Source organism: Coffea arabica, chromosome 3e (assembly GCF_036785885.1).
Source record: "Coffea arabica cultivar ET-39 chromosome 3e, Coffea Arabica ET-39 HiFi, whole genome shotgun sequence".
In the NCBI taxonomy this organism is placed as follows: domain Eukaryota; kingdom Viridiplantae; phylum Streptophyta; class Magnoliopsida; order Gentianales; family Rubiaceae; genus Coffea; species Coffea arabica.
Genome location: NC_092315.1, coordinates 14128418 through 14141781, shown reverse-complemented (window position 1 = coordinate 14141781; position 13364 = coordinate 14128418). Strand labels below are relative to the sequence as shown.

The following is a 13364-nucleotide window of genomic DNA, read 5'->3' as shown; positions in this document are numbered from 1 at the left end:
TATTTTGGGATATTTTTTAAATTTTTACCCTTATCTCTACCTTTCTTCACAATGCCTAACATCTCCCTACCATCTTCTTCCTTCCAAACTATCCCCTTGATACATATTTTACTTGCCATTTCGCCTTATTTGTGTTATCTCTCCTTTTCACTTCCCTCACTTTTTCATCATTTCCCATTTATTTCGCTCCCTCCCCTCTCTGCTTCTAATCTAGAAGATGAAGAAAACATAGAGAGGGAGAAAGAATGGTAGGAGGGAAGGGTGGGAAGAGAAGGAAAAAGGTGTCGGCCTATTGAGTGAAAAGAAGTGGGAAGAGAGGAGGAAGGATATGGAATAGAGAGGAGATAGCTAGGAAAGAGTTAAAAGAAGACAATGGAAGGGATGGTCAGGATTTAGAGGAATGAGGCAGTAGGTGGTTGAGATAGAGATAAGAACGGTGGAGGCCAATAGTGGAAGGAAAAGAGATATGTAGTATTGGGTTGTTTTGGAGTTATTTTTTAGTGTATTTACAAGATATTTTCGATGTTTTGAGGAGTATTATTGTAGATGTGTACTTAAAATATACAACTTTGTATGGATTCAAGTTTTTTAAAAATAGTTTTTCAATGAGATAATTTCATAAATCTCCCCTATTTTTTTATTGTATCACTGAACTCCCCTAAACTTTTAAATATATCACCTACCTCCCCTAATTCTATTTTTTGTAACATTTATATTCGTCTAACAAAAAGTAAGATTAGAAGATGAGTTCAAAATGAGGGAAAAAATCATCCCACAGTGCCCTTCTATAGTCCTAATTGTCAATTTATTGCAAATTTGTGTAAAAATAAAAAGGTTGAAAAACAAAGACAAGCTACTACTAAATGCTCCCAAAATATTGCTGCTAAAATATTAATTTATTCAATAAGAATATCAATTCTTGTTTTATCAAGTTGCAAAACTATTTTTATTTCAAGGTGTTTAAGCATTTTTTTTTTTAGCAGAGAGGCAGTGTGAGATTTAAGAAGCGAGAAGGGGAAAGGGAGATTTGAGCCTAAGACTTCTAGTTCTTGGAGGATCAACCTTAGTCATTAAAACCAAAACTTCCTCAACAAGGTGTGTAAGCATATATTTGCAGTGAAAAAGGAGAAAACTTAAAATTCTTACATATCTTGATTAGAAAACTACATATATAATGATCAGAGAATTATCTATATCATCTTTGTTTCTCACATATCATGGTTAGAAATTTTTGTCTAAATTGGCACCAAATTTGTATGGCAGTTTTGTTCACAATGATGCTAGAATTATCTTTTTTGTTTTTAGATTGTAAAAATAAGGTCAAATATAACTTTTGTAAAGTATTTTGATAATACTCGGTGCTTAAATAGCACTAAATTTGTGATGAAGTGTGTTTCTTAATAATGGTGCTAGATTTTTTTTATTTTCAAATTGTAAAAATAAGGTAATACTTTTTCTAAAAATATTTTAATGACAACCATGAAAAATGAGGATAGAATTGTCAATTAATCACTTATATGTCCACTATTAGATTCCACTTAGTTAATATGGGAGGTAAATGATATTTTTAAATTTCAGGGGAACCCAATGATACTATCATAAACTTCAAAGAAGGTTTCCAAAAATATCAATATATCAAATTCAAGTTTAGAGTAACACATCCCAAAAAAAGGCACATCAAAAAACACTCCAATTACACCTTATAAATAAATCAAAATTATCAAAATAATCTAACCAAAAAATATTTAAAAATTTTCTTTCTCCACCGCCCATCGCCCACTTGCCACCTTCTCCCTCCACCATCACCTCTCACCCCTACCATCCTCTCCTTTTCGCCAAATGCTAGCCGCTTTCCCTACCACCTTTCCTTGCCTACCACCTCATCCTTCTCTCTTCTCTTCCCACTTCTTTTATCTTATTCTCTTGTCCCATCTCTTCCCTTGCTCTTCTACCCTACTCCACTCTCCCGCGATCACAATGAAGACGAAGAAAAGGGACAGATTTAGAGAAAGGAAATAAATTGGAATTATTGAATTTGAAGGATCGAAAGCTGTAGCAGATTTGATTGGACTTGGAAATTGAAATTGACGGTGTTGAGAGCAATAAAAAAGATAGTTTGATGTTCTACTTTGAGTGCCTATCCAAAATGCTCAATAAGTTTCTAAGACACATGCTGTGGATTCTGTTGGCTTGTATGCGAATGGTAATTTCTATTTTATTTTTTGAGTTTGTTAGCAAGCTATTGTTATTCGATTATTTCTTTAACAATACCTTGTCTTTTGGGTACAGAGTTTAATAGAGGTCCTTTTTTTACTTTTTTTTTTACCTCTCCCACTCCCCAGTTCCTTTCTTGCCCCAAACTTACCAGTTAGGATTTGAACTCCGGTCTATTAGGTGGGAATTCAACTCTCTGACCACTTACCTCCACAACTAGTGGTTAAGTTTAATAGAGGTCACAAGTGAAAAAATATCTCATGTTAGAAACAGAAAACACTGTAAGCATATATAACAAATTCAAAATCAAATATCCTAATATAATATTGAGGAAGCTATTTTAGATGATCGTAAAATCTTGCACTCAATAAAAATTTAGAAAGCATTGTAAAAAAATTAAGTACTCATAAATGGCTTTGCAAGATCCAATTCATCTATAGGTTATATTTTCCTATTATATTTATAAATGATCACATTACAAGTAAGATTTTTTAACAATTCTATAAGGTATCTTTGGGAAAAACTCAGTCTAAGTTTTGTTATATAACATAGACTCTAGAAAAGATTTAAAAAAGGATGCGATTATAAAACAAAGTAGGACTTATTAGTAAAAATAAGTAAAACAAAATTATTAATACTAGTAGGAGGTGCACCTAGGGATGACAACGGGGCGGGGTTGGGGCGGGGGACCCCTCCCCCATCCCCCGCCTCACTGCCTACAAACTCCTCCCGCCCCATCCCCCGTCCCCCGCTCCCCCCGCCCAGTGCCTGCCCGCCCCGCTTCCCCCGCGCGGGGCTGATAAAAATTTGTTATATAATTTTATTATGGTTAAATTTTAGCAAATAATTAAGTACTAAAATATCAACACATCATCAAATTATTATTTATTGTAATTTTACAATTGAAACTTATAAAAATAATCAAATAAAAATTATTTGAATACAATCCAACATGATAAAATAAATATAACTAAAGTAGTCAAGTTTTCACTTTTGGCACAAATACAATCACTAATTCATTATTGTGCTTGTGCTTTTTTTAAGAAAAAAATGTTATTGTATTAAGTGTAATTAGGGATTTAGTATAAATGTATTAGTAAATTTAGTATAACCAATTAATAATTTGTATTAGTACCCATATATAATTATTAGTATAATTAATAATATCAATTATATTATATATACTAATAGACATTATATAATGCATATAATAACTAATAATATCATTATCATAAGTTTGTAATTAATTAAATTATATATTATATATATAATTATATACATATATATTTTATATATTTATTTTTTTAAAGCGGGTGGCGGGGCGGGGGATGGGGGAGTGTTCCCCATTAGCCCCCCGCGGGGCGGGTGCCCGTGGTCACCCGTCCCCATTGCCCGCGGGCACCCACCCCCATTGCCATCCCTAGGTGCACCGTGCTTTATGCTAGTGGATCAGAATGTGAAGTTAAAGATTGTGATATTACTTATACTATAAAATATCAACGAAAAAATTGGTAACTTTAACATTGGGTGTAATTTGGAATCCCTAACTACCATATTGCTAAAGTTCCCCTAAACAAAAGGTATGGTTTAGAGAGATATTGTCATTTGAATTCAACAAAAGAATAAATATGTGAAGGCTTGAGTAAAATGAGACACCTATGAATGTAGTATAAGGCAATACACACACATAGATACACTTGCACATATATACCCCCCACCTCTCTCCACACCCAACTGTCAGGCACAAGATTTGAATTTTAAATTTGACAGCAAAAAAGACGCTAAGAGTTCTCCCCCGACCATTTGGTTGACCTCACTGGTTAGTATGAGGCAATATATTATATAGGGTTAATTACATTTACCTCCCCTAAGATTGTGCCAAATTACTAATCAGTCCCTCAAATTTGACCAAACTATGAAAAGGTCCCTCAAAACCAAAACTACATAACAAAACCATCCCTGGCGTTAGCCAACTAACGTTCACTGCATAACTTTCCTTGATGTCAACACAAAATTAGAATGAAAGTCCTAATATGCCCACCAAAACCCTATCCCTCTTCTTTCTTCTTCCACAAATACCAATTCCTCGAAACAAATGCCCACAACCTTAGGCTAGATTTGATTATGAAGAAATCTCAAAAAAAATAAACACACCCAATTTTGTAAAAAGTCAGTACTTCCCGGTGATGACTTCCCCAATCTCATGGTCTGTCAAATTCCAATAGAAAATTTTATTAGGCCTGTCCATCTTTTTGTACCATATGACTATGAGAGACAACAAAATAGTTGGAGAAACAAAGATGATAGAACATGACGAACTTGCAGGAAGTTATATTCCTATTCTGATCACCGTTATAAGGTCTCTAGCAAAGAAAACTAAAGAAAATTGCAGAGGTGAGGAATGGTGACGGCGGTTGGTGAGGCAGAGAAACCATAGCCAGAAAACAAAAAGTTGTTGGGCTTTCTATCTTCTTCTTCTTTTTCTTTTTTAAACATGCATGCGGTTACTTGTATCTTGTATGGAATGGAATTGTTGACTGACCGATGGTAAAGAGAAGTACAAGAGGAATTGATAGTGGTCATGGTGAAGTAGGAGACTGGTTTGAGGCTATGGAAATAGTAAGTTTCGTTCACTCTTTTCTCTGTTCTCTTTTTTTTTTTTTATCATTTTGTTTGACCTGTTCCTTTCCTTTATTCTTCTATAATGGTAAAACTAGTTTGCTTGATTTTTTCTTTTCTTTCTTTAGTGTATATTCTGTGCCTTTCAACATTTGTTTCTTTTTTCTTTGTCTCTTAATATTTCTTCTCATTTTGACTTTATATTTGTTATATCCTTTGTACTTGGTCTCACTCCATTATCTTTTTTTAATTTTTTTGTTTAAAAAATTCTCCTTTTTTAATTCTTTGTTTAAAAAAGCTTTTTTATAACATGTATAATTGACTTTTCAAATCTTTTGAACCCAGAATATTTTCATCATTTCACCACATCCACTAACGGAGTTTAAAAATCGTCATTAATTGGGGGTAAATGTTATTTGGTAAAATCACAAGGTTTGTTTGGTAATATGGACAAACTTGAGGGGAGATAAATGTAATTAACCCTATTATATATTCTTAAATGTAATTATTATAAGCTATTTAATGACCGAAAAAGGAAATCCCATAGTAGTCATAAAAAAAACAAAAAAGGCGCAATTGGAAGAAAGAAATCTAAAGTAAAATAACTGTTTGCCTTGCTTAATTTTAATTACACTGCAAGTTTTTGATTTACTCTTATTTCTATAAAGATAAATTCTTAATTAGTTAGAAATAATAGGCATATTTGCTTGAATTTTCACTAAATAATCATGTCAAAGAGAAATTGGTTAGGAATCAGATGGCAATTGTAGTCCACAAAACTATAGATGTTATAAGAAATGTAACTCAAAACCTATATTTAGTCTAATCAGCTCATTAAAGGTATAATCCAACTTTTATAGGTAAACTATGGAGATGTTTGGTTTAGTGGATTTAGGGGACAATGAGTGTCATTAATAATGAGTGTGTTTGGATAGGAGATTATTTGAAATATTATTTGGAATAATCATTAAATCATTTTTTTATAATATGATGTATACGAAATAAAAAATTAAACGGTCTGTCTAATGGGTGCCCTAAGGAACCCCTTTTACTAGTTATAAATTGAGAGTTTCCTGTTTTCAGAAAATTAGACTAAAATGAACTTATTTTGCTCATATTTTTTGGTCATTTTTGCTGGAAATCTAGTTTACTTAAGGCTATTTGAAAGTTTGTTAATAGTTCAGTATTCGCTATCAACTTTGGATAACTTTGATTCCAAATAGAGTAATTTCTATTTAGATTTTCAAGATCTTGCAATGACTAATTTTTATTGGAGACTAGTTTATGGATAAGCCTACTTGGTTCATACACTTTTTACAGCTTAAGTGGTGTTTCTTTGATGTCTGTTCAGTACGTGTTATATATATACATGCATATGTATATGAATGTATGTATTTATATGTCAATTTATTTGCGTTGTTAAGACTTACTGATTCTTCCGTGGTTTAATTTCCATTGAAAGTGCTCTCCTATGATACATTAATCTATATTATTTTCGTTACATCTAACATTTTGCAATAATTGGAGACTACATCTAATTTTAGTGTATCAAAAGTGCTTAATTTCATATGATTATGCTTGATCAATTCTAGAATCTAATTATGCAAGCAATTATTAATTTGTGTTTGAAGATGGATAGAATGATGAATTAAGTGCAACACAAGTGGTGAAAATAAAAATAAGTATTTTTGAACTAACGACGAGCTCGTGCCCTTATTCAAGTGCTATAAAAGATGGCTTCAAACCCTTTGTATAAGACTAATGGTGGCTTTAAGAATGAGTACATGATTGAGTTGCACAAAGATTATTCAACAAAAGATTTTTAACTTCACAAAATAAGTTGATCCTCACATTGATTCAAAATTAAAATGAACAAAAAGTAAGTACCACACAATCTATGAAATATTTAGAGAATGTAATTGGAAATGCTAAGACATAAAAAAACAATTAGATGTGAGAGGCAATGGTATGGCAGTTAGATCAAGATACTAATACTTAATTTTCTTTGATCTTCAAATCAGATTTTGTTGAGTTACTGATTGTTTTTAACTGCAATTGTTATAAAGATGAAGGAAGCAACGGGGTTTTGGAACATGAGGTTTCCCTATTTCGATGATTTGAAAAATATTTATGAAAATAGGTAAAGTAATTGGAGAAGCATTGGAGGACTTTGTAGATGTTATTAATAATTTGAAAGTTGAGAAAAAAATCTAAAACTAATTATGTCAACATTGAAAATGATAAAAAATTAATGTGACATTAAAAAAGTGAAAGAAACATGGACTTAATGTAAGAAAGAAAGCCAAGAAGTTGAAAACATCTATATCCTTTGTTAGATTCATGACTAAAGAATTATCTCCCATATTGGTCCGAGAAATAAAGAAAGAGTGGTTAATATATAAATAAGAGCCTGAGGCCTAATAGTTTAAGTCACAGTTGGACTCTTTTGTGAGCTTTCTTGAGGTGTTTCTTCTCTAACAGGTGGTATCAGAGTTTTAGGTTACGAGACTAGATTAATCACGGGCAAGTGAATTTTTCTTAAAATTGGACCGGTAAAAATTCTCTTCTTGATAGTAGACCAAAGTGACAAATTGCTAAGAAGTTTAGCTAGTGTTGGATCAGGTGCACCATGGATTTGGCAGAGAGTCCAGTTGGTGTTAGACGCCAAGGGTTGGCAAGGGTCCAAAAATTCAGTTTGGATGTTGAAGAAGAGTGAATCCATGATTGGAAGAATAGATGACCTTAGGCATTAAGGTGAGCTTGCATTGAGTATTAAAGTGGATTCGAAGAAGAACTTGTAAACTTGGGTTTAATGTGAGGGCTTACTCACAAAGGGGGAGATTTGTTAGGTTCATGAGTAAAGATTTATGTCTCACATTGGTTCGAGAGATAGAGAAAGAGCGGTTAATATGTAAGTAAGGACTCGAGACCTAATAGCTTAAGTCAGAGTTGGGTTCTTGACTTACATATTGGGTTCTTTAGTGGGTTCTCTTAAAATGTTTCTTCCTAACATCCTTACATGTGGAAGCATAATTTGAAATGATAACAAATAAATTTGTTATTTTGATTGATGTAATTTATTCTCATTTTGCTAACAAAGCTAAAACTATGACCGATAAAGACTAAAAAAGAACTAGCATTTGATCCAAGTAACTTGCAAAGTTTTATGAAACTTGACATTTTAAATAGAAAATGCTTAAGAGCAATGGATATTTTAGTCGTTGCACTTACCAAACTTCCAGCATATATGAAGAGGCAATATATTATAAATTTACTTTATCCTACTACTTAGTAGTTGTTCTAGTTCTACTTATTAAGAAAATAGTGACCACCTTCACTAGTATTATGATTAAAGACAAAGTATTTCTTTTATATGATTTGGTAGCAACATATAACCTCTTACTTGTCATTTTTATAGTACTATTACTTGAGTCGAGTTGAGTTCGAGTACTTGAAGTTCAAACTCGATTTGTGCATATTTCGAGTTAGGCTTGCCTTCGCTTGATAACATTAATCAGCTGAGAACTAGGTCCAAGATCGATTCGTCAAATTTGATGTCAAACTTCAGCTTGACTCATTTAACATTAACAAGTCAAGCTCATTAGAGCTCAAGCTCGAGCTTGAAAATCTTATGATCAATTTTCACAGGCCAGTTTACAAGTAATAACCAAAATGCCTACCAAATAAATGCCAACATTTCAATTCACAAACATGAAACTCCAAGAAATTTCAACAATTCTAAATGTTAAACAGTCAATCCAAGCCTCCAAAGTAAATGTAGAAGTTTGAAAGAAAACAAAGCATTCAAGTGATTAGATTAGTTCATACAAAGTGTAAACTTCAATTTAAGTACGAATCTGAAACAAGTCTTAATGTAATTCTAAAACAAGAACATTGCAGCAAATTAGGCAAATTAGTCTCCAAATTCTAGCCCTAAATGACAAATTAGCCTCCAAGTTCCAACCTCCAAATAAGTAGCACTAGCCATTAAATGATAGCAACCATCAAATGACAGTAGTATCAGCCACCAAAATTCAGCTTTCATTCAATTTTCAAGTGGTTCGATTTCATGATATATAGATAATGCAGCAACATCCAATGGTTCCTAGAAAATAAAAACAACAAAGTCATTGTATTCTCTAAAAATAAAACCTATTGAACTTACAAATGAAGTAAAATATCTAACCAAATAAACTAGTACTAAAAGGTGTATTACAGTTACATGTGACTTAATGTTTAAGTTATGAAGATTGCGGATCTAATCATTGCCACAAAATAACATTTGCACTGTTTCAATTGTCATAGAAACTTACTGATCATCAATTACTTTAGGGTAAACAACAAAAAAGCCCCCTGTGGTATAGCTATCATACAAAAAAAGCCCCATCTGGTTTCATATCATACGCGTCGATACCCCATGGTTTGAATTATTGTGAAAATTCGACGAAAATCGTTAAAACAGACGGAGTTGAGTGAAAAGATGAAAATACCCTTTTGATATAAGCGACAATTGCAGAAGCAATTTTGCTCTTCATTCTATCAAAACCAACGAAGAGAGAGAGAAAGAAATAAAAAACCCTAGAGAGAAGATGGAGCAGCCCCTTTTGTAGCCAAATTTCAGCAAAAATTTCGATTGTTATTTCAATCAAATATCAAGATCGACAGAAAATACGAGGAAGTGAAGATCTGCGGTGAAAAATCGAAGAAAAAGCAGCCCCTTTTGTAGCCAATTTTCAGCAAAATATTTCAATCAAATATCAAGATCGACGGAAAATAGGAGGAAGTGAAGATTGCGTTGAAAAATCGAAGAAAAATGGGTTAGTATATCATCTCTCATCTATTTCCATTCGGGTTTTAGGGTATGATGTGGAAGGAAAAATGTTATGTACTGATTTCAGATTAAATTGGGAGGCCATTATTTAACAAAGATAATATTTTTGATATATTTACGTAATGAAGATGAAGGTTGTTCATGTATGCCTAGCAAACCTAGCTGCATAGATAGACAGCTTAAGCGTCCCTTTCAAATTGCTAAAGTTGTGATAATTATTGAAAGCTTAAAAAGGGATAGCTTTATAGAAGAGGTCCCTCGTTTACTTGCTTTGGTTCCAAATCCTCAATTGTTTGGCAAAGATAAGGCTACGCGTTTTATGTGCTAATCTAGACATCTTTAGCCCGAAGAAAGATGCTGTTGGAGACAGCAACTACAACAAAAAAGGTGGGGCAGGGGCAGATGGAGACATAAAAAAAGGTGATGGCACCAGTGCTTTTTCAAAATTGCCAGTGCATGTATTCTCATTTGCTGGAAAGTCAGATGAAAAAAGTTCTCCTAAAAGGGGTTCTGTGAGAAAGAAAAGAGCTAATAAAACTTCACAATATAGAGGGTCTGATGTGATTCAGGAAATTACACCACTTGTTTCATTTCAAAGGCCATCAGAAGTTGAAGATGTAAGCATTGAAAAGGGACCAGTTTCATCTCAAGGGCCATCAGAAGATGAAGCTATAAACATTGAAAAATCACCTGCAATATTTAGAGAATCAGATTGGAGAGAAGAAGACGAAATGTTAGGGAATGTTGAGGTGACTGAAGAGGATTAGCAAGAACCTGTGGTTCCGGATGAAGAGTTGCTGGACAAATTTAGATCTGGTAGTGGAGAAGAAGATGACTGCCTTGGCCTTAATCTTGAAGTTGAGTTTAGGAAGCCACACTTTGAGCTAAAAGTGGGGCAGAAGTTTACTAATTTTAGAGTGTTTAGATCTGTGTTGTGTGAATGGCTCGTAAAAGAGAGTTATGAAGTTACTTGGGTGAAAAACTATTCCAAGAAAATTATTGTCAACTGTGCAAAAGGTTGTAGTTGGAGGATTCGGGCAACACCAATTCAAGATGAATCAACCTTCAAAATAAAGTCACTGAAGGGTGAGCATGTGTGTGCTCGAGAATATCAAAATAAGCATGCAACAGCCACATATCTGAGCAGCAAATATCAAGATAAGATCAGGGATAATCCAAAAGTTGATTTGATGGGGTTGAAGAATGACATAAGAAGAAATTTAATGATCAATGTGTCAATTGCTAAGGTTGGTAGAGCTAAGCGTAAGGCAAAGGATATGATGCTTGGCACAGAAATGGAGCAGTATCAAAAACTCTGGAGTTATGCCATCACCGTTCGAGACACAAATGTTGGAAGTACTATAAAAATTCAGATTGACAAACCACCTGATGGTTCAACGGGTATATTTCAAAGGTTATATTATTGCTTGCATGCCTGCAAGAAGGGTTTTCTTGATGGTTGTAGACCAATAATTGGTCTAGATGGCTGTTTTCTTAAGACAACATTTGGTGGACAATTATTGTCAGCACTTGGCAGAGATGGCAACGATAACATGGTGCTAATAGCAATTACAGTGGTAGAGGTAGAGCGGTATGACTCCTGGAAATGATTTTTGGAGTTGCTAATGGCTGATTTAGGCATGGGAAGAGATAACATTCCTTAGACCTTTATCTCAGATAGACAGAAAGGGCTTGTGCATGCCGTCAATGAAGTGTTTCCATATTCAAAACATAGATTTTGTTTGAGACATATGTACCAGAATTTTAACCAAATGTTCAAAGGAAAGGAAATGAAAGACATGTTTTGCGCTTCTGCAAGTGCTGGCAATGAAAAGGAATGGAAAGTGGCAATGATTGAACTAGAAAATGCAAACAAAGAAGCTGCTGACTGGTTGAGCAGAATTCCATCAACTCTTTGGAGTAGATCACATTTTACTAGAAGTAGTAAATATGACATTCTGGTAAACAATCTAAATGAGTCATTCAACAACTACATATTAGAAGCAAGAGAGTTACCTATCATTGGGATGCTTGAATGGATAAGGAGGAGATTGATGCAGAGAATTCAAACAAAGAGATCTGGAATGCAAAAGTTTCAAGGAGAAATCTGTCCTAATATAGCAGAAAAAATTGACAAGAATCAGAGGTTGAGTAGGACATTTGTTGCGACCTGGGACGGGGGTCACAAGTATGAGGTTGACTGTGGTGTGAGAAAATGTGTAGCAGTAAACTTGAAAAATTGGACATGTACCTGTGGGTATTTTCAATTAACAGGTTATCCTTGTGCCCATGCATGTACTGCGATAGGAGTGTGTAGATTACCTATAAAAAATTATGTGCATACTTGCTACACTAGAGCTGAATATCTGAAAACATATGCACATACTATCACACCTGTTCCAAGTGATATTTATTGGAGAACTTGCGAAGAAGAGACCATAAACCCCTCTGTGGTTAGGAGAATGCCTAATAGACCAAAGAAACTGCACCGAAGCGCAAGATGAGCCTAAGAAGGGTCAAGTATCAACTAGAAAGGGTTTTGTGGTACATTGCAAGAGATGTTTTCAGCCACGGCATAACTCACGGACGTGCAAGAATCCCATTCACCCTAACTCCAAATTTTATAAGGTAATTTTCCTTATACGCTTAAATTTCATTGTTATAGGATCTGTATGTTTTAACAATGTTAAATGGCATTTATAGGCACCTGAAGCAAGCACAGCTGAATCCATTCAATCACAACCAATTGCTGAGTCGTCCATTCAACCACAGCCAATTAGTGAAGGAGCTGTTGGTACTTGAAGTACTACAAAGTCCAGCAAAAAGGATATGAAGGTGTACACTCAACCAAGCTTTTACATTTCATGAGTTACATAAAAACATAATTGTACTGGTATACATCTAAGTTCTCTTTTTATTTTAATTGCAGCCTGTGGATGGTACAAATATGAATGGAGGTAACAGGGCTGATGGCCCCACTGCAACAGTAAAAAGAGCCAGAGCTCCAACTGTTACTGATGTCCTGCGAAAGTTAAGGCCAAAGAGATCAAAAGCCTATGAAGGCTTAATTACCTGCCAGAATAGTGGCCTAGCCGTAGTTAGAATAGCTTTTGGAATATTTGTAGTTGCTGAATGAAATTGAACATTTGGTGAATCTATGTTCTGGGAACAGATTTTGGGTTGAAGTTCTTGGCAACCACTAAATTAATGTTATGTGATATGGCTGATGTGATGTTGTAGTTGCTGAATGAATCTGGAATCATTTGTTGTATATCTCTTCTGGGAACAGATTCTGTGAACAAATTTTGGTGTCTGTTATGTGAAATGGCAACTACATTTATTTTTGTCTTATTTTTCTGTCATCTATATAGGTTGTAGTTGCTGAATGAATCTGGAAACATTTGTTGTATATATGATAGCCCCACCTTCCCCTAAGGTGAACCAAAGGGGTTAGCGGACTGTCTGCCCAACTCTCGTCAGGACTAACGATTCAGTTTAGAGCGATCTAATACGTTCTCGAACATACAAACGCGCGTAAACAAGTCAAAATCACAAAATAAAAAAAAACGAAATCGGAGCCGGTCATGGACAGTAACTGCCACGTCAGAATCCGGCAGCAAAAAAAAAATAATTTTGTTTCGTCGTTTGAAATCCGAATCTGTCCGAATTCTCACCCAACATCAATCAAACATTTATACGT

The 13364-nt window shown here is 34.2% G+C and overlaps 1 long non-coding RNA gene across 1 annotated transcript; it reads left to right on the top strand.

Moving 5' to 3' along the window:
- Nucleotides 1-10003: 10003 nt before the first annotated feature.
- Nucleotides 10004-13004, top strand: LOC140004604 (uncharacterized). The gene is made up of 3 exons (XR_011812660.1): nucleotides 10004-12292; nucleotides 12368-12499; nucleotides 12594-13004. It is a non-coding gene; the product is annotated as an uncharacterized lncRNA (long non-coding RNA).
- Nucleotides 13005-13364: the final 360 nt, after the last annotated feature.